Here is a 22731-nt window from a genome sequence, read left to right as displayed (position 1 = left end):
AGAAAAAATGTTTCAAACAAAGTTTGTTAAGAATTAAATTTTGAACCACTTTGGTATCATTGAAAATTTATTTAAAATCAATATTTAAGAATATATAGTCGTTTTTTGTAAAAATTAAATTATCCACGTTTTAATTTAATAAGTATATGATTATTTTCAATTTTTTATTTAAACTTTTATAAAAAAATCTTCAGTCCCATCAAATATAGTAATTATTATCCTTCTACATCGAAAATATCCCCATCTTTTTCTCCCCGTCGAAAAAAAAGCAACCTAAAAATTGTTTTAATTTAATAAGTAAATCTTTTATTTTGGTTCCTTTAAAAAGGTAATTATTGTTTTGACATGAAACATTTTATTGGCTGTACATTTGTAGTTGGGATGAGCCGAGACATTTGTCGGGTGGAGAAGGGAAGAAGGAGCAGAGCAGAGCGAGGCGAAATGATGTTGAAAGGTAGCTGAATTAAAGATACTGGCAAGAGACAATTGGGACTGGTCGGACAGTAAATAAACTGGTGGTTGGTTTATTTTATTTGTATTTTTTAGTGCCCTGGTAACAAAAAACCCATTTACAAATATATATGTATGTAAGTTTAAATAAAAGACAGTGACCGGTTGTGAGGATGGTTCTTTATGTGCTGGTTAGATATAGATTCGCGAACGGCACGGTCCCAATCTCCATCAACCACTTGCCAGTCGTAAAAGTTAATTAATTAGACGGGAGGAGAAACGGGCAGATACCCGAAGAATCGATCCAAAGAAACTGAGAACAGAGAAACAAGAAATAATATCCGAACGATATACGGACAGAGAGAGTATGTCTATACTATCGGAGCTTAAGAGCGAGAGAGCAAGATAACACCAACACCCAGATAAAACGAAATTGCGTTGGCTGTTTAAACGAGTCCAAGTCAGCCTTCCACGTTACATCCGATTCGGAAGCCACCGGTATCGCCGTTTTCGCGGGAATTATCGCTCGGCTGATAAGACAAATCGCTTTGATAGGCCAGTCACTATTTTTCCCTCCATTATCGATAATCGAGATTTATTTGTAAGGAAAAAAATCCTAGAAATTGAGAAGTCAATTTTCATGTATTTTTTTTTTCAAAAATTTTCAACATAAAACTTCATTTTTAAAAATTAAATTAAAATTAATAATTTTAAGATTTTTTAAAAATGAATTTATTTTTCTTCAAGTCAAAATTTTATTTTTTTTTGCATTTTTAACTTTTAAAAAAAATAACAGAATATATTGATAAAAAAATTGTTCAAAATTCAATTTTCTAAAACTTTTGTTTAAACAATTTTTTTTTTAATCAAAATTTCCATTACATTTTTATTTTAAAATTACATTTTTGAAACTTCCACAATAAAAATTAATTCTATCTTCAAAAATATTGCTTATAATTAAAAATTAAATTTAAATTAATAATTTTAAGATTTTTTTAAAATTAATTTATTTTTCTGCAAGTCAAAATTTTTTTTTTTTGTTTTTTGTAGTCTCAACTTTAAAAAAAAATAATTTAGAATATATTGGTAACAAAATTGTTAAAAATTCAGTTTTCTAAGACTTTTGTTTAAACAATTTTTTTTTAAATCAAAATTTCCATAACTACATTTTTATTTTAAAATTACATTTTCAAAACTGCGACAGTAAAAAAATAATTGTATCTTAAAAAATATTGCTCACAATTAAAAATTAAATTTAAATTAATAATTTAAAAATTTTTTAAAAATTTAATAAAAATTAATTTAGTTTTCTTAGTCAAAATTTCATTTTTTTTTTGTAGTCTTAACTTAAAAAAAAAAATAACTTAAAATATATTTATTGTACAAAAATTTTCACTATTAAAATTATCCAAAATTTAACTTTTTACAAATTTTTTCCCAACTATTTTCTTTAAAATGAATAGCTTGAAAATTATAATTATTGAAAATATAACCTAAAATCCAGAAAAAAAAAATAATTAATTCTATAAAGATAATAAATGAATTCTATTTCACCGAATCTCATTTACAATTCTATAAAAAATGTTCCCGGTGACTATTTCCTTTCCTCGGTACCTCGAGAAGGTGAATAATGACGTGTTAAATAAAATAAAAATAATGAAGTAAGTGGAGTAATGTGAGCAGCCGGAATGAGAAATTAAAAGAGAATAGTCGCGGGTCGCGGGTGGTATAACACAGTCTCGCCGAGTTAATTTGCATGCTCGGACCAGGCTAATTACGGGTCTTGAACCCTCGAGTATTCTAGCACTGTGGTCAAAGTTGCGCGACGCAGTGACATTATATACCTACACCTCTACTTGTGCCTTAGCCTTTGCCTTTAGCTTCTGCATTCTACATGAATTTGCGTATGTGTATCCTCGCAAGGAGGGAAAAGGGTAACTATCCCTTCTGTCTGCACGACTAGAGACCGGAGAAAATTGGATCCTCTATTATATTAAATTTTCAACACCTCAAACCTGTGAAACTTATATATTGCTAGGAATTTTCGCCAAGTATTCATTTAATTAAATTAAAGTATTTATTTAATAAATCTTATTATTTATGATAATAAAAAATACCTCAAATTTTTATGGTTTTTTAGCTCTGCAGAGTCAAAATTATTGAATTATTATTCAATTAAGCAATTAGAAAAATTCTTAACTGAATCAATAATTAAAAAAATGTTTTTTAATTTCAATTTTTAAAGCCAGAAAATTTAAATAAATTTTTTTTCACTAGTTCTTTTGGCTTACAAAATTTTTTTCTTTAAAATCAAAGGAAAAAATTTTTTTTTTTTCAAATATTTACACAAACCTATTTAAAATTTTAATTTTATTGAAGAAAAATAAATTTTATACGCCCTTTTGATGTTAGTGACGCGACATAATGTTCTTATGAGTTTTCAAAATTATTTAACTTATTTCCGAGTTAATAAACCATTTATTGCACCAATAAATCTTTTACAGTCGAATAGTTGTCTGTTGACGTCATTCTGGGACTTAACGTTAGAATTATATTCTAATATAATTCTATAATAGAAGCACATAAACATAAAAAATAAAAAAAACATTCCACGTCTCTATTAGATTTATCTTTCAATTAAACAATTTTTGGAGTTTAACTGCCGACTCTTAATTTTAATGGCTCGTAATAAATAATCATAATATAATGTCATTATATTAAAAGAAAAAAATGTAATGGAATTCTTAGAGAAAAGTAATTTGGGATTTTTTTACGTAGATTTCTGGAAAGAAAATAAAAGTGTGTCATCAGGTGAATAATAGTAATAGTTTTTCTAGTCATTTTACTGAATAATTATTTTTATAGTGGGTACTTAAAATGTGACATTTTTTAAGGTTTAAATTTCAAAATTTTTTAACTAATTTTCTCAATTATTAAATTAATTCTTAAAATTTTCAGTATACATAAAAAAAAGTAAACTGTAATAAATAACAGTCGATTTATAATAAGTAATGATCGACTTCTAAAAATGACCATTTTAAACAGTAAAATCTATACTATTTCAAACAGTAATATTCGCTATGTAAATGTCTAAAATGTTTAAGTATAATAATTAACAATTCAGACTTTGATATTTATCATTTCGTAGCTAAAAAATGATCTTATGATATGTAAAAAGTATAAAATAAAGTTAGTAAATTTCTAATACAAGCAACGTCAATATTTACAAAGTAAAATGGTAAATTTTAAACACAACGCTAAAAATCAAACTGTAATTATTGACTTGTTTGAACTGGTAAAATGTATATTTTAAAAGTATAATTTTTACTGTTTGAAATGTTAAATTCTCCCAGAGTGAGACCCCCTTCTCTTTCATCTGAGTTCCCCTTTTACTCATAATAGAGACTATATATTGAAATGGCAATTTTTACTGTTTGAAACTGTAATTTTTTAAGATGAAAAAGTCGTTATTTACTATAGTGACAGCTACTAATCACTTATTTTGGATATTAAATTATAAATTGTGGCTTTTATACTTTCTACATTATACTTTCTATATTAAGTTCTGTAATATTTATATTTTTGCTACCCCGATGTCCGCTTTATTTATTTTTTTTTTTTTTTTTTATTTATTTGGTTTAAATGCCAAGGCAGCAAGCCGAATGGCAAAATTTACAAATATTTAACTATAAAGATAAGAATATTTAAATATAAAGATAAGAATATTTAAATATAAAGATAAGAATATTTAAATATAAAGATAAGAATAAGTACACGTACACACGCTTTACTGTTAGAAACTATAAAAATTAACCGGAATCCGAGTGAATATTACAGTTTACTTAGTTCCGTGTATCAATTAATGATTTTAAATCATTTCTTAAGCGAAAAAAAAATTACTGAAAACAATTGAGCATCCCTACCAAAAGTATCAAAGAATTAAAAACAATATTTGTTCTAAAACTAAAAAAATAACTGTTATCTTGCCGAGAAAACAACAAGAGGGTGGTACCACCTCGCCGGAATTTGCACGTTTATTGTCGCATTAATAATTCATGGTGTTGCGCAATTTTTAATCAGCTGCCGTCTGCCATTGATTGATGCCACGCCGGCTCAACTCGCGCCCCCACGGGGTTCGCTTTCGGATTTACATACAGAACGAAAGGAAAAAGTATTGACACGCGATACATTGCCGGCGATATTATGTACTCTCTCCACACATTTAGCCGTTCTTCGACCTCATCCCAAAAGCTCATCGGTCCTTTGTTGTAGTCTTACTGATGTGTGATGTAGTATTATATAGGGAGCAGTGAGTAGTGAGCAATCGCAGCCAGAATCGGCAACAGCCCAAGTCGATACCACCAATCTTAGCGTTATGACGCCCTTGTCTTTATCCTTTTTCACTCCAAACATTTTATTTCTTATTATTGTATACATCATTTTCTCTCCTTCTTATCCTTCTTCTACCGAAGAAATATTACACATAGTATAGGTAATACTCACACAACCGATCGTTGAAATATTATTTCTCGGGTTAGCTCGCCATTTCTTTTTTTTTATTTTTATTTTCCCTCGTTTCATTTTATTTATTATTACTATTCATTTAATTATTTTACATTGATGATTCTCTCTCTCTCTTTCTCTTTACTTGGTCCTACTCATAAATTGAGTCGCGGATATCGACCCACTCGCTTTGTCACGGTTAAGTACAAATTGACACTCAGATATCATTAATCAATAATAAATAATACAATAATACGGTAATAAATAACCAGTAGAGTTATTTTTTACACTCTAGATTCGTTTGTTACAAATGAAACCCCGAGTCATCCTTTTTAATTTGTTTTTTCTCTTCTTGTTTTATTTATTGTCTCTTATTTATTTGGTGACCTAGTCTGCGGGCACTGGAATGGAAACAGTAGTAGAGAAACATAAAGATAAAGGTAAAGATAACTTGGTGTGAAGAGTCACTTTTATATTTTATATTTTATATTTTGGGCTTTATTATTCATTCCAACGCTATAGATACTTCTCTTTTATCTAGTATTGTATTTTTATCTAGGTCTTGCTGTTAAAATATCAAGTGATATGAATTATTGGGAACTACTGGATGGAACAGATTACTTTTATGGAAATTGGATGGTTTTTTTTTTTTAGGACAAGGACGATTGGTGTTGTAATTTTTGTGGGGTTTGGAGAATTTCATTTTAAGAGTTTTGGAGGTTTTTGCTGGGGACGTTGAAAAGTATGTTGAATTATCAAGTAATTTATAAAAGTAATACATGGTTTTAAAGCTTAGAGTGTCTACTTTGAGATAATTTAGTCGAAGACATGAAAAAAAAATTTTGAATAATTTTTTTTTGGACTTAAAAGTCGAAAACTGGATTTTTTTTTGCAATTTCTGGTTTTTTTGTTGGGGACATTGAAAAGTATGTTGAATTTTTAAATAATTTACAAAAGTAATACATGGTTTTAAAGCTTAGAGTGTCTACTTTAAGATAATTTTGTCGAAGACATGAAAAAAAAATTTTGAATAATTTTTTTTGGGCTCAAAAGTCAAAAAACTCGGTTTTTCCCATGAAAAAACTAAAAAAGTTTTCCCAAACTAATTATAAAAAAATTAAAATATATTTAATATAATAACTTAACAAATTAAAAGCATTTTTCTCCATAAATTTAAATAATTACTCTAACAATTACCTCAGCAAACAAGACATCATACGAACAACAAAATCCGATTAAAATTTTTCCATTAGCGCTTCCTGACAAGACACTGAAATAATAATAATGATTAAAATATTACACAATTACGAGCAATTAATCAACAAGGCTCGGTAATTTAAATATAATCGGAGATACTAATCAATGAATACATAAATAACGAGCAGTTAAATTAATAATTTGAATCTGGTTAAAAAATTTCCATTTTATTCTTTCCTCGTAAGTTGCCTTATAAAATTAGATAAGAAAAGTTGAGTAAAGTAAAGTGAGGTAGAGGTGAGACGTGAACTCCACTGAAATTATGTACGTTGAGGTGAAACTAATTGTGAACTAGGCGCAATTAAATTAGCAATGGAAATTGAGGTTCAACCGAGTCGATGGCATACCAGTCGCACTTGCATTATGTGTGTGTGTGTGTGTGTGTGCCCGGGTTCTAATGTACCTCTGCAGTCTACTGCATAAGCGGACTGGATTAAATTAAAAGAATAAGTTTAACATGTGACTGTATGTATAGAAATTTTTATTATTATTATTTTTTTCTTTTAATTATTATATGTTACCTAAGAAGTTTAGATTATAACTTCTTTTTATTTATACAAACACATGAGTGATCCAAAGGAAATAACAATAATTAGTATTATGGTAACTAGATTCGTTTTTGATAAAATGGTTAATGATACAGTGAAAAATAGGACTCATTATTATTTTATATTTTTTAAGTAAACAAGCAGTTGATTATCATTCTTATAAAGATAAAAATTAATTTAAAAATTTTAGATTTTAGAGAAAAATTCTTGAGACAGAAGTTTTAGAAAATTGAATTTTGAACAATTTTGATGAAATTCAAAATTTTTGTACAATATTGTAGAAGATATGGTTATTTTTTGGAGAATTTATAATATGATATTTTATTTAAATATTGTAGAATTCAAAAAAATTGCTTTAGTTTTAGAATTTTTGATTTAAAAAAAAATTGGGACAAAAGTTGTAGAAAAATAATTTTTTTGATTCTGTTGAAAATTTTGTTAAAATCAATATTACACTCATCGAGACCTTTCATTTGAGTACCTACATCAATTTTTCATATATTTTATATATTTATAAATATTATATATATGTATATATGAAAAATATATCAAAAATACAAGTGGGTACTCAAATGAAATCTCTTAATGAGTGTAACATTAGGATGAGCTTATATCTTTAAAAATATCAATAATTAAGAAATGACCTTGTATCTAGTCAATTACTGACATTTTTAAAGATATAAGCTCATCTCGAAGTTACACTCATCGAGACCTTTCATTTGAGTACCCACATCAATTTTTCATATATTTATATATATTATTTATATATATGTATATATGAAAAATATATGAAAATGCATGTGGGTACTCAAATGAAAGCTCTTGATGAGTGTAACATCGGGATGAGCTTATAACTTTAAAAACGTCAATATTTAAGAAAGTACAGTGCAATTTAACAAAATTCATTATTTGATAAAGCAAAACTTTATTTATTTATAGTTTACAAGTCACGGCAGTCACATAGTGACTTATTACTGCATGGTTGCTAGTAATAAATAGTTGTATTTTTGATATCATTAAAAATTTTTAGAGCAATATTTTAGAAGATATTAATTATAAAAGTAATTACATTACATTTTTGGTAATATTGGATACTTTAAAAAAATTGCTTTAGCTTTGAAAATTTAAGTTTTAGAGAAAAATCTTTCAAACAAAAGTTGTAAAACAATAAATTTGTAACAATTTTGGTACCATTAAAAATTTTGTAGGATCAATATTTTAGAAGGTACAGTAATTCTTTCCAGAAGTCGTGACATTTTTTAAAAACATATATGTACATGTATACCTATATACATTAGAAGGTAAATTTAATCGGTATGCGGTTCTCTCACAAGATTAGATAAAACCTGTCTTATCCAGGCATTAGTTCAGTCGTTACCGAAGCGCTAGACCGTTCAACTGGAAGTGATCTAGGCGTGTCTACCTCTGGCTTAACATCATTTTGACTTATTCACCATTATAGATTATTTATCACATATACCAACAACAACACTTGACTCGCTAAATTAAATATATTTAAATTTTTTAAACAGTTATCCTCGGACTTACTTATTATTATGGATGTTTTAGTTCAGTGAAATACCGGCGATATGATGAATGTATTGTAGGAATTTTTTCCTCGCCGCTGACGCTAACTACTAAACCAATTATGAGTCAATTATCGGGTAATAATAACCCTGGTTCCAAGTTTTCAACTTTGTAAGTTTGCGATGGCTGGTAATGAGTTAATAATACGTGTCGATGGATACAGGGTTTATTTTTTATTTTTGGGTTAATATTTGACGTTAAAATGCACGTGAGATAGCAGGAGGACTGTTTGTTGGTTTTTTATTTATCGGAAATAGCTGCGGGTATGCTAATGGCGTGCAAACTTAACCAGGTTTCTCCTTTTCACTGCTCACTTCGGATTATTTTAATATTTATTGTAATTTATTGCAATGAAGAAAGTTAATTAGATTAATAAGATAACTCGATACTTGGAATGAGTTTACTGAACTTGCAAATAAATTATTTATAATTATTATTATTTTCCGAGTTTTTAATGAAGATTATCTATTTTCAATACTGATTATAACTTTTTAGTAGATTTTATAAAAATCTAACTATTGCAGCCGTCCTCATGGCGCAACTTTTAAAAAATTTAGCCATTTTCTGACTCAGTTTGTCGAGCTGAGTCAGAAAATACATATAGTTCAAAAGTTTATATATGTATGTATTTATACGATATAACGCGGCTTGTCAGCACGATAGCGTTTTCAATTTATAACCGATTCTTCTCAAACTCAACATGCTTTATCTATAGATCAAGACCAAGGTTAAGTTCTAAGATGAGCTTAATCAGGCGAGTAATTTGAAAATTACAGGATTTTGAAATTTTGAAAATCGTAAAAATTGCTGTTTTTACTACTGAAACTTGGTATAATTACTTAACTAGACAAGATATTAAAATTCGGTCGAATGCATCGTAAAGGTCTTTTAATAAGCTTCAATTTTCACTACTCAGAAGTGATAATAGCCTCAATATTACTCCTTTTAGAGTTCGTTTAATGAAACAGTTTTACTGTTGCAGCCGTTTTAGAATTATTGTCTGCATCATAGCTTAATCATGATGTAGATTCAATAGTTACGATATTGATCAGTCTTTCGTGTAATGTTTTTGGGTAGGTCGTCAGTAAATATGTCACAAATTAGTTCTAAATATTGTTTTCTTTAATTAAAATTTTGTCCGTTTTTAAAATTCTGATTAACTTGGAAACTGTTGTTCCTAAGCGATTACTTAAAATTTGGACATTTATAACTCAAATCTTATAATCTTTGCAATTGTTTGATAAATATTTGAGAAACTTTTTCTTCACAAGATAATTTTTTTTCCAAAATTTGTTCTAAATAGTTTTAAACTTATTATTGAATTTTGTTTTTAATTCATAAACTAAGTTATACGTTATTGGTATTTATATTATTTTATTAAAAATCGATTTTCTTTATTTGAAAAATCTACTTCCATTTCGGCTGCCGAATGGCCTTTTTTTTATTATTGATTTTTTAAAAGTAGATCTGATAATAAACTCATTATTTAGAATATTTTATTTTCTTTAAGTCATTTAAATAACTCTTAAAAAACCGATTTTTAATTAATTTATTCTGGGAAAACTGTTTAATTTTTTTATTCTTCGCCTGGATTCTAAGAATCTACATACTTCAAAGAGTCATTAGTAATTTTTTCATTTAAATCAAAAAATTTTATCAATTTCTTTTCTACGTCCCCATTTAAATAAAAATTTTTTATAAAAATGTCAAAAATTTGAAAAACCGATTTTTTAATAATTTTTTCTGGCGAAATTATTCAATTTTTTCATTCTTCGCCTAGATCCTAAGAATCTACATACTTCAAGGAGTAATTGGTAATTTTTTCATAAAAATCAAAAAATGTTATCAACTTCTTTCTTACGCCCTCATTTAAATCAAATTTCTCTAAAAAATATTAAAAATTCTAAAACCGGCTTTTGAATAATTTTTTCTGGCGAAATTATTCAATTTTTTCATTCTTCGCCTAGATCCTAAGAATCTACATACTTCAAGGAGTAATTGGTAATTTTTTCATAAAAATCAAAAAATGTTATCAACTTCTTTCTTACGCCCTCATTTAAATCAAATTTTTCAAAAAAAATTTAAATAATTGATTATTGAATAATTTTTTCTGACAAAACTATTCAATTTTTCAATTCTTCGCTTGGATTCCAAGAATCTACATTCTTCAAAGAGTACTCTCTAATTTTTTCATAAAAATCAAAAAATTTTATTAACTCTTTTCCTACGCCCCCAACTTCAAACCACATTTTAACACCTATCATATAACCATCAAACAAAAACATTTTTCCCATTTTCTGCACTCAATACTCTCCTCCCTATTTACAATATCATAACCAGCTCAACACTCAATAAAATAAAAAACCCGAATTCAATTACTCGAAACCATAACCAATCGAAATGAAATTTACCCGGGGGAATTAAATTAAAATCCAAAAAATGAATAAAGTATTTTCCTCGCATCACGATCCAATTACCCTATCTAAACATAAACATAAACATAAATATAATTGAGCAAACATTTCCACGCGTCATAAATTGCTCGATACGATATTTTCGCCCGAGCCTTTCCAATATTTATTTTTCCAAATTATTACATAAAAATAAATAAACAAAAGCAATTCTTGAGATTTTACATTCCATATAAATACAATTAATTATCCATTAAATATTCATTTATTTATTTATTTATTTATATCAAATAGAATAAACGCCGATCGGCTATATACATATAAGGTTTTTACAAGATTAAATAATTAAATGATTGAATAGGATTATTTTTGTGCATGAACTAGAAAAAATATAAAGATAAGAAATTATTGCACAGATTAATAAACTAATAAAGTAGTAATAAGTTTTTTACATTAGATGCAAAGGAGGAGAGTGAACCACCGAAGTAATCTAACTCAGTACAGTGATAATTATTTGAAATAAATAAATATCAAATGGTCCTTCCTGGTAAAAAAATAAAACATTTAAACAGCACCGTCACATATCTAATCCTCTTTACTTTCAGTACTGGGACTCCGTAACCCCGTAGCAAATGAGCTGTAATAAAACATATAAAATAACAATAAAAGTAAAAGTAACCAGAGACTTGAGACCCGGTAGTGCTGTGAGCAATAGTAGAAGCGCTACGTCATAGACGTAAGAGTGGGGGGAGGTTGATGCTCATGTGTGGCGTGCGGTACATGATACTCGGCAGAAGCTATTAAATTTTATGATTTATAAAACAATAGTCGGGAATAGTTTATTGGTCGGTGTAAAAGAGGGGCACCAGCTGAAATGATCTTAAAGGTGTTATGTGTATGTATTATGAGTAATACAAGTGGAGGTACTGGCGTTTAATGCCCAATACAACAGAGTAAAGAGGGACTAAATAATAAATAAAAATCGTAAACTTTTACGTTTATCGACAGGTTAGTTGCGGTGCAGTGACGTTCTGAGGTCACGTGCTCGATGACTCGAATGAGGAGAAATAAAAGGATTTTATTTTATATCTCTCTAGCAGAAGGGTTATCGAACTTACTTGCGGTTTCCTACTGTCTGATTCTATTCCACTTCTTGTGGGTTATCATTATCATTGTTATTGTTATTATTCGAGCGCTATTAAATAAAAGGTGAATTCATTTTTTATAAATAAAGAAGAAACGATGCATTTGTGTTCTCATGCGTGAATTTGTTTTTTGTAACAAGAGTAGGTATATTATATTTCCGTGGTTATTTTATTCAAATTAGATGAGGATTGTGGAAATTCGCTGGATCTAGTCGAGGTTTTTGCCGATACATCCGCTGCTTTTTTGTTTTCCATGATTGGGAGAGTTTTTATCGAGGAAATGAAATCGGATCGGGAATTATTGGAAGGAAATATTATTGAGTTATTGAGGAGTAATTAGATTGGTATTTTTATATAAAAAGAAAATAGTTGTGTTATTTTTGATGGTATTGTAAATAAAACCCGAGAAAAAGGATTTTTTTGGTAATCTATATTATTAAGAGAATAAGAAAAATTTTGTTCCCAGGATAGTCATATGATAAAATCGGTTTTTTTTTAGTTAAATTTAGTGTCATTGCAAAGGTCTTAATTTAAATTTGTGCCTTTTCAAGATTTGATATCATTTTCACCGACTGTCAATTTATGATGATAAGTATTTAAGCTGCTTCCGAAAATTCTCTATCTCTAGATACATAATTAAGAAATGACCTTGAATCTTGTGAACTATTGACCTTTTTAAAAATATAAGCTCATCCCGATATTACACTCATCGAGACCTTTCATTTAAGTACCTACATCAATTTTTCATATATTTATATATATTATATATTATATACATGTATAAATGAAAAATATATCAGATATGCATGTGGGTACTCAAATTAAAGCTCTTGATAAGTGTAACATCATGATGCGCTTATATCTTTAAAAATATCATAAGTTGACAAAATACAAAATAATTTCTTAATTATTGACATTTTTAAAGATATAAGCTCATTTCGATGTTACACTCATTGAGACCTTTCATTTGAGTACCCAGATCAATTTTTCATATATATTATATATATATATATATATATATATGAAAATGCATGTGGGTACTCAAATGAAAGCTCTTGATGAGTGTAACATCAGGGTGAGATTATATCTTTAAAAACGTCAATATTTAAGAAAGCACAGTGCAATTTAACAAAAGTCATTTAATAAAGCAAAGTTTTATTCATTTATAGTTTACAAGTCACGGCAGTCACATAGTGACTGCAAGATTGCTAGTAATTAATATTTTATCTTTTACTAGTTAACTAGTTTATTTTTTAAAAGATTTTACAATGGAAATAGTGGTTTCAATTTAGAAGTTTTTAGAGCGAAATATTTGAAATAAAAGTTGTAGAAAATTAAATTTTGAATAATTTTAGTATCATTGAAAATTTTTGCAAGATATGGTTAATTTTGTTCAAATTATAACACCTATTACATTTTAATCTGATAAATTTATGATTAAATTCCCGTAAACATAGTAATTACCATTCTACATCGAAAATCTACCTACACTTTTCCGTCCATGCAAAAAAGAACTTACAGTTACATTTCAACAGTAAAAAAAAAAAAAAAAAAAAAGCTTACAACCCTCGAGTGAGTTGATTCGGGGTCCATAAAAAAGGCGTCCATATGTCGTACCTCAATTGATTAATGATACACTTGAATAACTTTATTTGCATAAGTTAAACTTGTGTTTACATTACCGTTCACTCTTACGCTGTTTACTTTTCTGTTCATTTTTCTGTTTACCCTCAACTCTTGTGAGCTTGTCTGCTCAGTTGCTCGTACTCGTTTGCTGAGGCTCCGCTGGTACTGGTACTGGTACTCGAGCATTTAAGGCCTCTGGTATCTGGCCTCAGCCTCTGTACTGATTCCAGGTTTACCTTAACTAAAACTTCCTGAATCCCTGGAATATTCACCGGTCGGTGGTTTAAGCCGAGCAGAGCGCCCTGGACTCGTCCCTCGACATTAAACACTGGATCCAGCTCGTTATCTGATCCCACGTTTTGACTCCGAGACCCGGTTATGGACGAATACTTAGCGATCGTCAAGGCCGATATCACCACGCAACGAGCCAACGATCCGACGAGTATAGACTCACTCTAACAGTCCTCTCATCCTTAAACAAACTCCGATCGTCGTGGAAAATCTTATGGACAATGGAATTCACTCTTTTTAAACCCTTACTTTTATATTTTTATATTATCTCAGTCAGCTTTATTTTATTTATCTTTTCTTCAGCCTCACTTTTTTCTTTTTGCTTCTGCTTTGCCGTTCCCTTACCTGGTTAATAATATTTACGACCTTTATTCCATATTTTTATTGCTGATACCTCTTTCGATAACTGTACCATGTTTTACATTAGTTACCCGTTCGATTTTTACCTTTTTTAAACAATTTTCGTCTTTTTATTTATTTAAAAAAAAAAAAAATATTTTTTTTAAAATTGTCGATAGAAAAAAGTAGTTTTTTTGTTGGGGACGTTGAAAAGTATGTGAAATTTTTTAATAATACCTAAATGTTATACATTATTTTGAAGCTAAGAGTGTCTACTTTAAGATAATTCAGCCGAAGACATGAAAAAAAAAATTTTGAATAATTTTTTTTTGGACTTAAAAGTCGAAAACTCGATTTTTTTTTGTAATTTCTGGTTTTTTGTTGGGGACGTTGAAAAGTATGTTAAATTATCGAATAATTTATAAAAGTTATACATGATTTTGAAGCTTAGACTCTATACTTTAAGATAATATAGCCAAAGACATGAAAAAAAATTTTTAAATAATTTTTTTTTGGACTTAAAAGTCAAAAACTGAATTTTTATGCAATTTCTGGTTTTTTTGTTGGAGACGTTAAAAAGTATGTTAAATTTTCAAATAATTTATAAAAGTTATACATTATTTTGAAGCTTAGAGTCCATACTTTGAGATAATCTAGCCGAAAATATGAAAAAAAAATTTTGAATAATTTTTTTTTGGACTTAAATGTCAAAAACTGGACTTTTTTGCAATTTCTGGTTTTTTTGTTGGGGACGTTGAAAACTATATTGAATTTTTAAACAATTTCTAAAAAAAGTACATGATTTTAATGCTTAGAGCTTAAAGTTTGAGATAATTTAGCCAAAGACTTAAAAAAAAAATTTTAATAAATTTTTTTTTAACATGTAATTAAATTTTGTCAATCTTTTTATATTGTAATATGTAACAAATGAAAATTCTTTCTGTTCCAGGTAAGCGAATTTATAAAATTCCAGAATTACATATTACATAGTGCGGTAAGAAATATTTTCCACATAATTTTTAATAAGTACAACATTTTTCCGATTTTCTCTGCATACATACTTTAAATAGACGGTATAAGGCACTCGGTTATAAGGAGGCATTACTTGTCCTTCCAACCCCCGAGGGTTTCCCAGAAAATATGCAGACAATGTTTGCTTACCGGACGAGATCGGTAGTATGCACGCGAGCGATCCCCGACTCAACCCATTACGTCTTTTTGCAGCATTATTGTTTTCGTATTCTATATGCTATTCCTATTATTATTATCATCATCATCATCACTATTATCATTATCATTATCGCTATCGTTGTTGTTCTTATTATTAATATTATTATTATCGTCGTTATTACCTGGTTCATCCGTATATTATAAATAAAAGGCTTAAACTCGGCATAAAGGAGTAAAAATAATTCGTTTTATTCTCGGATCCCATTGTCCGCCGTTTATTTAAATTCTATAAAACAAATCCCTATTCCTCGACTTTTATTTATTTAATTGCTTTATTATATTATACATTCTGCCTTTCACTTAATTACTTTATTTGTGTCAAAAATCACTGCAATTTCATGCCTTTGTCCGGCAGTAATAATACGCTAGTTTTTTGTTCAATTCTTGGTCGTAATTAAATTACTACTTTCTTATTAATTCATATCCATCTTATTGTTCCTAAAATTGATAATTTTTCAAAAGTAGCAAGTTATTGACTTTGCCGGATTTTGAGAATTCGAGTTTCCATCAGATCTCTGGGTTTTGAGCTCATAGGAAGCTATTTTGACTATTCCTGGCTAGACGTCCGGCCGTGTGAGTGCGTGCGTGTGTCTAAGTTAAATTTTATCGTACAATATCTTTAAAACGAATCAATCGAGTGAGACGCTTGACACGTCCTTTGAAAGGGTTTATCGAGACTTAGATCTGATTAGAATTAGAAATCAATCGGTCGAGCCGTTTCAAAAATATTCAAACGAATAAAAACCAATAAACAAAATTGTTTTTAAGTTTTTTTGAGATAACTTTTTAATTCTTGAAGCTATCAACTCAAAACCCTGTATACACTTTTTGGGCTTAAAAAACTGCGTCGATTGCTGGCAAACAAATCAAAATCGACCGACGCGTTCAAAAGATATCGCCGTTTAAAGATATTACTAAATTGGCTGGTCTGAAGTAATTCTCAAATTTTTGAACTCAGGAGATCAAAAGTCAATCAATTGGTGTATTTTGTAGGTCAGAATCAATTAAGGAATTCCCGTGTATCTCTTTGTATTGAAGAAGAAATAGAAATAGAAGCGATTACAATAGCTAGGTAGTGTAAATGCTGATGCAGAAAGCGTCTTGAGATCCAGTACTTATATTAATGCATTGAGGGCAGTCATTCTATTCTCAATCCTCAATTCGCAATTCCGCTCGACTTAACTAAAGCCAATCAATTGGTAAATTTTGGATAGATTTAAGCTCAAAAATAGCCGAAAATTTCAGAGAATCTGCAGGATCGATTTTTTTTTGAAATTTTTCATTCCAAATACAAGAAAAAATAATATAAATCGATTATCGAGACTTTGGGGTCGCATTTCTTCTATGTGGGGAGGTGTTACATTTCTTGAGGGCGTAAAAATGTCCCGGGATATGTAAAGTAACAGTACCAATAAAAATAATTGAAAGTATAAAGTAAAATGAGGTGGAAAGAAAAGGAAGAGAGAGCGGGGGAGGGATGGGAAAGGGCAGGGAGGGAAGGAAAGGAACCCAAGGCGAGTTATTCTCAGAAGCTACCGGTCCTCAAGGAATCTCGAGTTGTTTTATTTATTATTCTGTTATTTTTATTTTATAAAATGTGTTATGTGGATATAGTGGAGAATATAGTGTGTATATAATACGAGAACATTGAGGAGCGCAAGCGCACCGATTCCTTCGGATGGAGTTGGTTGGATTATACTGCCAAAGGGTATATTTATCGGGCGAGAATGTATGCAGAAGCTTGGACATTGCTACAAAGGAGCCGACTTCTTCGCGTTTGTTGGATTTAACCTTGACGCAATCCTCTCGACGCATTTAAAAAACAACCGTACGCGAGTTGCTAGCATACTGCGCCTGTTTTATTTTTTAAATTTAAAGTAACACGGCTAAACGGTTTGAGTAAAAGGGACAAGCTGAAGGGCCCATCGGGGCTGCTACGGGGTTGCGTTTCTTTTTACACTCTTTTAGATTATCAGAACTTTGATTCAGTTCATTTTAAATATAAATCTGAGTATTATATTAAGTCTTGAAAAGGAAATTTAAAAACTTAGACAATTTTTAGAAGTTTTAGATTTTTTTTTTTAATTAAAACTTTAACAATTTACAAAAATCTTAGAGCTTTTTTTTAAAATGTAGGATTTTTTTTTTTAATTACTAAAAATATCCTCTTTTTAGCAAGAAAAATTGAAGAGTTAGTTACACTGCTAAAAAAAATTAACTTGATTAAAAAATTAAATTTTTTGAACCAAAAAAAAATAATTTTACAGAGTTTGGTAATCTTGAATCAAGTAGAAAAAATTTCAAATTAAATAAAATTAACTTGAACCAAAAACAATTTGTTAGTTCAAGAGATTTTCTAGACTCAAGAACTTTTTTTTCAATTTTTTTTCATCGGTATACAAAAAAAGAAGTGAGCTCTTATCCTTAAATCCCTCCAAGTGTTGCATTCGCATCCTTAATCTTCAGCGAAGTATATTTTTTAGTTAATTTGTGTTCGGAGGTTCGGATGCGGTGAAACGAGCAGTTTGGGAGGTCGTTCATTCTCCATACTTCCTCATCGATTGGGCGTGACGAGCAAACTTCACGGCCGTCGTCCTGTGGGTACTGCCAACTCTGCTCTTCTGTCCTACACTCAATCCTTGGCTATTTTTTATTCACTCCCATCCTCTTTTCTCTTTACTCTTTACTCTTCCCTCCCTGACTCCCCTTACACGAGAACTCCCATTTAAATCTGAGCTGAGGGGAAGAGACCGGCAAATGTTCCGTGAGATTATCAGTTGCATTTCACTCGGCGATCTTCCTGCATACCATTCTCAAAGTTATCCTTCCTCTTCCTCTTTCTCATCCACGTCTTGTTACTCTCCCTCTGCACTCTCTACGCTGCACTCTGCACTCTTTTGCTTCTATATTCCGCAAAACTTTTCCCCAGTTCCACTAAATGCTAAACTTTAAATATTAAACTCTTGCTTCTACATTTCCTCGGTCTATTTGTTTTCATTACTGTTTGTTAAATCTGCCTCACTTTTTGGTCTTTTTTCAGTCCGCACTCCGCACGAATGTTCAGGCGTTCAATATTTATTTTTAAAACAACAGATTTTATTTATTGTCAAGCTTTTCGCTGATTTTTTACCGTTAAATCATTTATTGCGTTTTAATTTATTGAAATAGGACGGAAGTTTTTTTTACGATTGAAATTGAAAATAAAAATTATTAATATACTTTTTAAACAAGAAAAAACAATTTTAAAAGAATTATTTAGTTTAAATTAATCTAAAAAATTCACAAAGTGAGTCAAAAAAATAAAACTAATAGATAAAGAAATAATATATAAAAGATTTAAATAATATACTCTGGTTAGAACTTTCTACTAGTGAGAAAGCGTAGCCATCTAGCGGCAAAACCAAACACTAATTTATAATAAAAATTACCTACTGATTTCACGTTTTTTAGGCCACATTGCACTGAGAGGTATTAATTTTTTATAAATTTACATTTTACAAGAATTAAAATAAATTTTAAAACGATAAATTTTTGAATTAATATCCTCAGTTTTTTTTTTTTTTTTTTTTTTTTTTTTTTTATAAAGAACTTTTCTTTTAAATTAACTAGTTTTTTTTCAGTATTTTGAAGCAAAAAAACAATGAAATTTAATCGACAAACTGTATATTTAATTTTTTTTAATACTGGGCCCATAACCTGCTAAAAAAAGTTTATAGATTTACAAAATAATCTAGTTATTTGGATCAATATCTCTAAACTAGTTTTTCATAAGTGTAAAAAATTTAATTATAATAAAATTATCCTCCCGACTTTTACCATATTCATTAGTATTAAATAATATCCTTCAAAAAAAAAATGAAACCGAAAACTGAAGCGCTGAAAATTTAAATAAAATCTCATTGGATAAATCCCTCAATTAATTTGTTGCCGGGAAATGATCCCCTTTAATCCGAGCTTGATATACATTTTAATTAAAAAGATTCCATTTGATCATACGCATTAATTACAGAGCATAGAATAGTGATACCCGGGTATAATTTGAGCATTGAGAATAAAACAGAAATAATTGACGATAGATATCTATATCTATACATCCGTTTTTATATTGTATTTTTTATCGTAGCTCGTTGTTCGATTTTATCTTTTTGGGGCATATTTTGCGAAAGGTGTTAGATTAAAAAGGTCGGGTGGTTCACATGGATATATGGGATTTGGTTGGTTCGAAACACCTGGCGTATATTCGAGTGCTATTGGGAATCTACAAGCCGTGGCGAGAAATGTGTTCCAATTACAGGATATCTAATGGGCACATGGTTACTGTGCCAGAAATATCCACTGAGTGAGTGAATGAGTAAAAAAAAACATTTTAAAATATACATGTGTGTCATGTGTGGGTGAGGGTCCTCGGGGTCACTTCAGTGGGATACAACGTCAATAAAAAGCATCTCTGATCTAAAAACAAGCTGACATTCGTTAAAACAGTCGATATTCTAATTCTGATAAATTTATTTTCGTTTTATTCCGAAGGATAAATGATTCAACTTTTTTTTTTTTTTTTTTATTTTTTTTTAATAATTAAACAGTAAATACTAGAACAGTATAACGGCAGTAAATTCCGAGTTTAGTCAAGTGGTTTCCGCTAAAAAATCCAATTTTCCCGGCCACCTATCAACCGGCAATAACTCCAGGCGTTACTGGGAAAAATAACAACCTCTCTATGAATTCGAAAAAAAAAAAAAATTATATTTGGATTTTAAATGGAAGAAGATTTCTCAGTGATTTTTAAATATTTTTTTTTGTCAACGTTAAATGGATATTAAAGGGAAAAAATACGAAGTTAAAAATATCATTTTATCTATATTATTAAGAGAATAAGAAAAATATTGTGTCCAGGATAGTCATATGATAAAATCGGTTTTCTTAGTGAAATTTAGTGTCATTGCAAGGGTCTTGATTTGAATTTATGCCATTTCAAGGTTTTATATTATTCTGACCGATAGTAAATTTATTATGATAAGTTTTTAGGTTGCATTCGAAAATGCTCTGTCTTTAGATACATAATTAAGGAATGACCTTGTATCTTGTGAACTATTAACATTTTTAATTATATATAAGCTCATCCCGATGTTAATCATCAAGACCAGCACACTCATCAAGACCTTTCATTTGAGTACCTACATCAATTTTTCATATATTTTATATATTTATGTATATGAATATATCAAAAATATATCAAAAATGCATGTGGGTACTCAAATGAAAGCTCTTTATGAGTGTAACATCAGGATGAGCTTATATCTCTAAAAACGTCAATAATTAAGAAATGGCCTTGTATCTCGTGAACTATTGGCATTTTTAAAGATATTAGCACATCCTGATGTTACACTTATCAAGACCTTTCATTTGAGTACCCACATAAATTTTTTCATATATTTATATATATTATATAATATATATATGTATATATCAAAAATATATAAAAATGCATGTGGGTACTCAAATGAAAGCTCTTAATGAGTATAACATCAGGATTAGCTTATATCTTTAAAAACGTCAATATTTAAGAAAGTACAATGTAATTTAACAAAAGTCAATATTTAATATGGCAAAATTTTATTTATTTATAGCTTACAAGTTACGGCAGTCACATAGTGACTGCAAGGTTGCTAGTATTTCTATAAAAGGCATTAATCAAACTTCAATTTTTATGTCATTTGTTTTTCCAGCCCAAAAATGACCTACTTTTCCATTCATTTGATAAAATTCCACCACAACATTAGTTTTAATAACTTAGGAACTTTTTGGTAGTTCTGAAAAAACCTGCTCCCGTTTCCCCTTCTACCGGGTCTTTTTTCATTTCGTAACTGTCCATACATTAAATTCTTGATTAAAATGTTGCGGTGGCCCACTTTCGAGTTGGAAAAATATTAGAAGAGCTTCTTAAGAAAAAGAATAAGAAAGAAAGAAAGAAGGATAAAGTTTTAAATGAGGGAGAATGTAATGCGAGTACGGATGAGCGGAGAATATCTTTGAGTTTTAGAATCTTTCTCGACGTAACGTCGGACGTCGTGTTCTCATCGGGGAATGGACGATTCGGGGTTAATTGGCGGGTTGAACTTTCCCGGGTAAGAGCAAAACTGTTTGGATTAGTTTGTACTGCGCTGCATCAGCGGATTGTGTAGTAGTTTTAATGGCAGATGCTGTCTTATAGGCAGAGTGAGGTTCCAAGGCTCCTTCTTCAGTCTACGGATTCTGTACATGTGTACGCTTGTATACTAACACTGACAAGAATAAGAAAGTGTAAGCAGCTTTTACGTCTACGGGCCAACTTGAGTAACCGAGTAACGAGCCTGTAAGACGCCACGCTTAAATTATACGCTAGAATAATAACCCATTAGCTAGGAATTTTGAAGAATGTCGTTAATTACCGGGCATTAATTGGGGCTCCGTCCGAGTCAGCGAATTTTTTTACTCTTTTTTAGCTGAGCTTCGCATCAAGCCCGTCCTTGCCAATTTCAAAGGGATCTTATTTCTATTTTTAGGTTAAGTTTTTTAGAGAGGAAGAAGATTCACTTCAAATGTTGAGGATTCGAAATAATTAGGTTTTTTTAAAGCTATGACGCAAGTTGTTGGAAATTTATTTTTACACAAAAAAAAAAAAAGGAAACTATTCGGCAGAAATGTAAGTAGCTTTTTTGAGAGGTAGAACTTGTAAATTCATTGAGATAAATTATAAATTTTAATAAATGGGTAAGAAGATACGTAATTTTTACTCTGGAAAAATAAGTGGTTAGAAAAATTTCAGCAGATTTATTTTACTAAAATTAAATTAATTATTTCTAAAAGAATTATCAAAAGTTTAATAGTTTGCTTTTTTTAAGATATCGACAGAAAATTCAATTAAATAAGTCATTTTTGGGTTAGAAAAAAAATAATTATGAAGTTTATTTAATGAGCTTTCAAGGTGATTTTAAAGAACCATAAAAAATGTGATATTTTTCATTTATTTTAATTCTTAATTGCAGTAATTTCTGAACAATCCAATTTATTTAGCTAAATAGTGCACACTGATAGAAGGATTTAGTACGGAGTACTAAACTGTTTTAGTAGCAAAATTTTTAGTCATTTATTTGGGAGAAACAAATATTTTGTAACCATCAATATTATTTGTTATAGTTTAATAAATGATTTTTTTATATGCACAAAGCCTTATTACACGAAAATAAATATTTATTTCCACCAAATAATATTTAGTAACAGGTTCTAAATATTTCTTCGGCAATTATTGTCGGTAGATGATGGCTATGCTTTAATTCCAATATGTTTATGTGATACATAACCTAT

At 29.3% G+C, this 22731-nt stretch overlaps 1 protein-coding gene across 1 annotated transcript in view; it reads left to right on the top strand.

The window, feature by feature from the left end:
• LOC123271527 (lysine-specific histone demethylase 1A) overlaps nucleotides 1-22731 on the top strand; it is a 265522-nt gene that overhangs the window by 77078 nt on the left and 165713 nt on the right. The window lies entirely within an intron of this gene.

Source organism: Cotesia glomerata, linkage group LG9 (assembly GCF_020080835.1).
Source record: "Cotesia glomerata isolate CgM1 linkage group LG9, MPM_Cglom_v2.3, whole genome shotgun sequence".
NCBI classification, from domain to species: Eukaryota; Metazoa; Arthropoda; class Insecta; order Hymenoptera; family Braconidae; genus Cotesia; species Cotesia glomerata.
The sequence above is the reverse complement of the archived record's forward strand: the minus strand, read 5'-3'. Positions and strand labels throughout refer to the sequence as shown.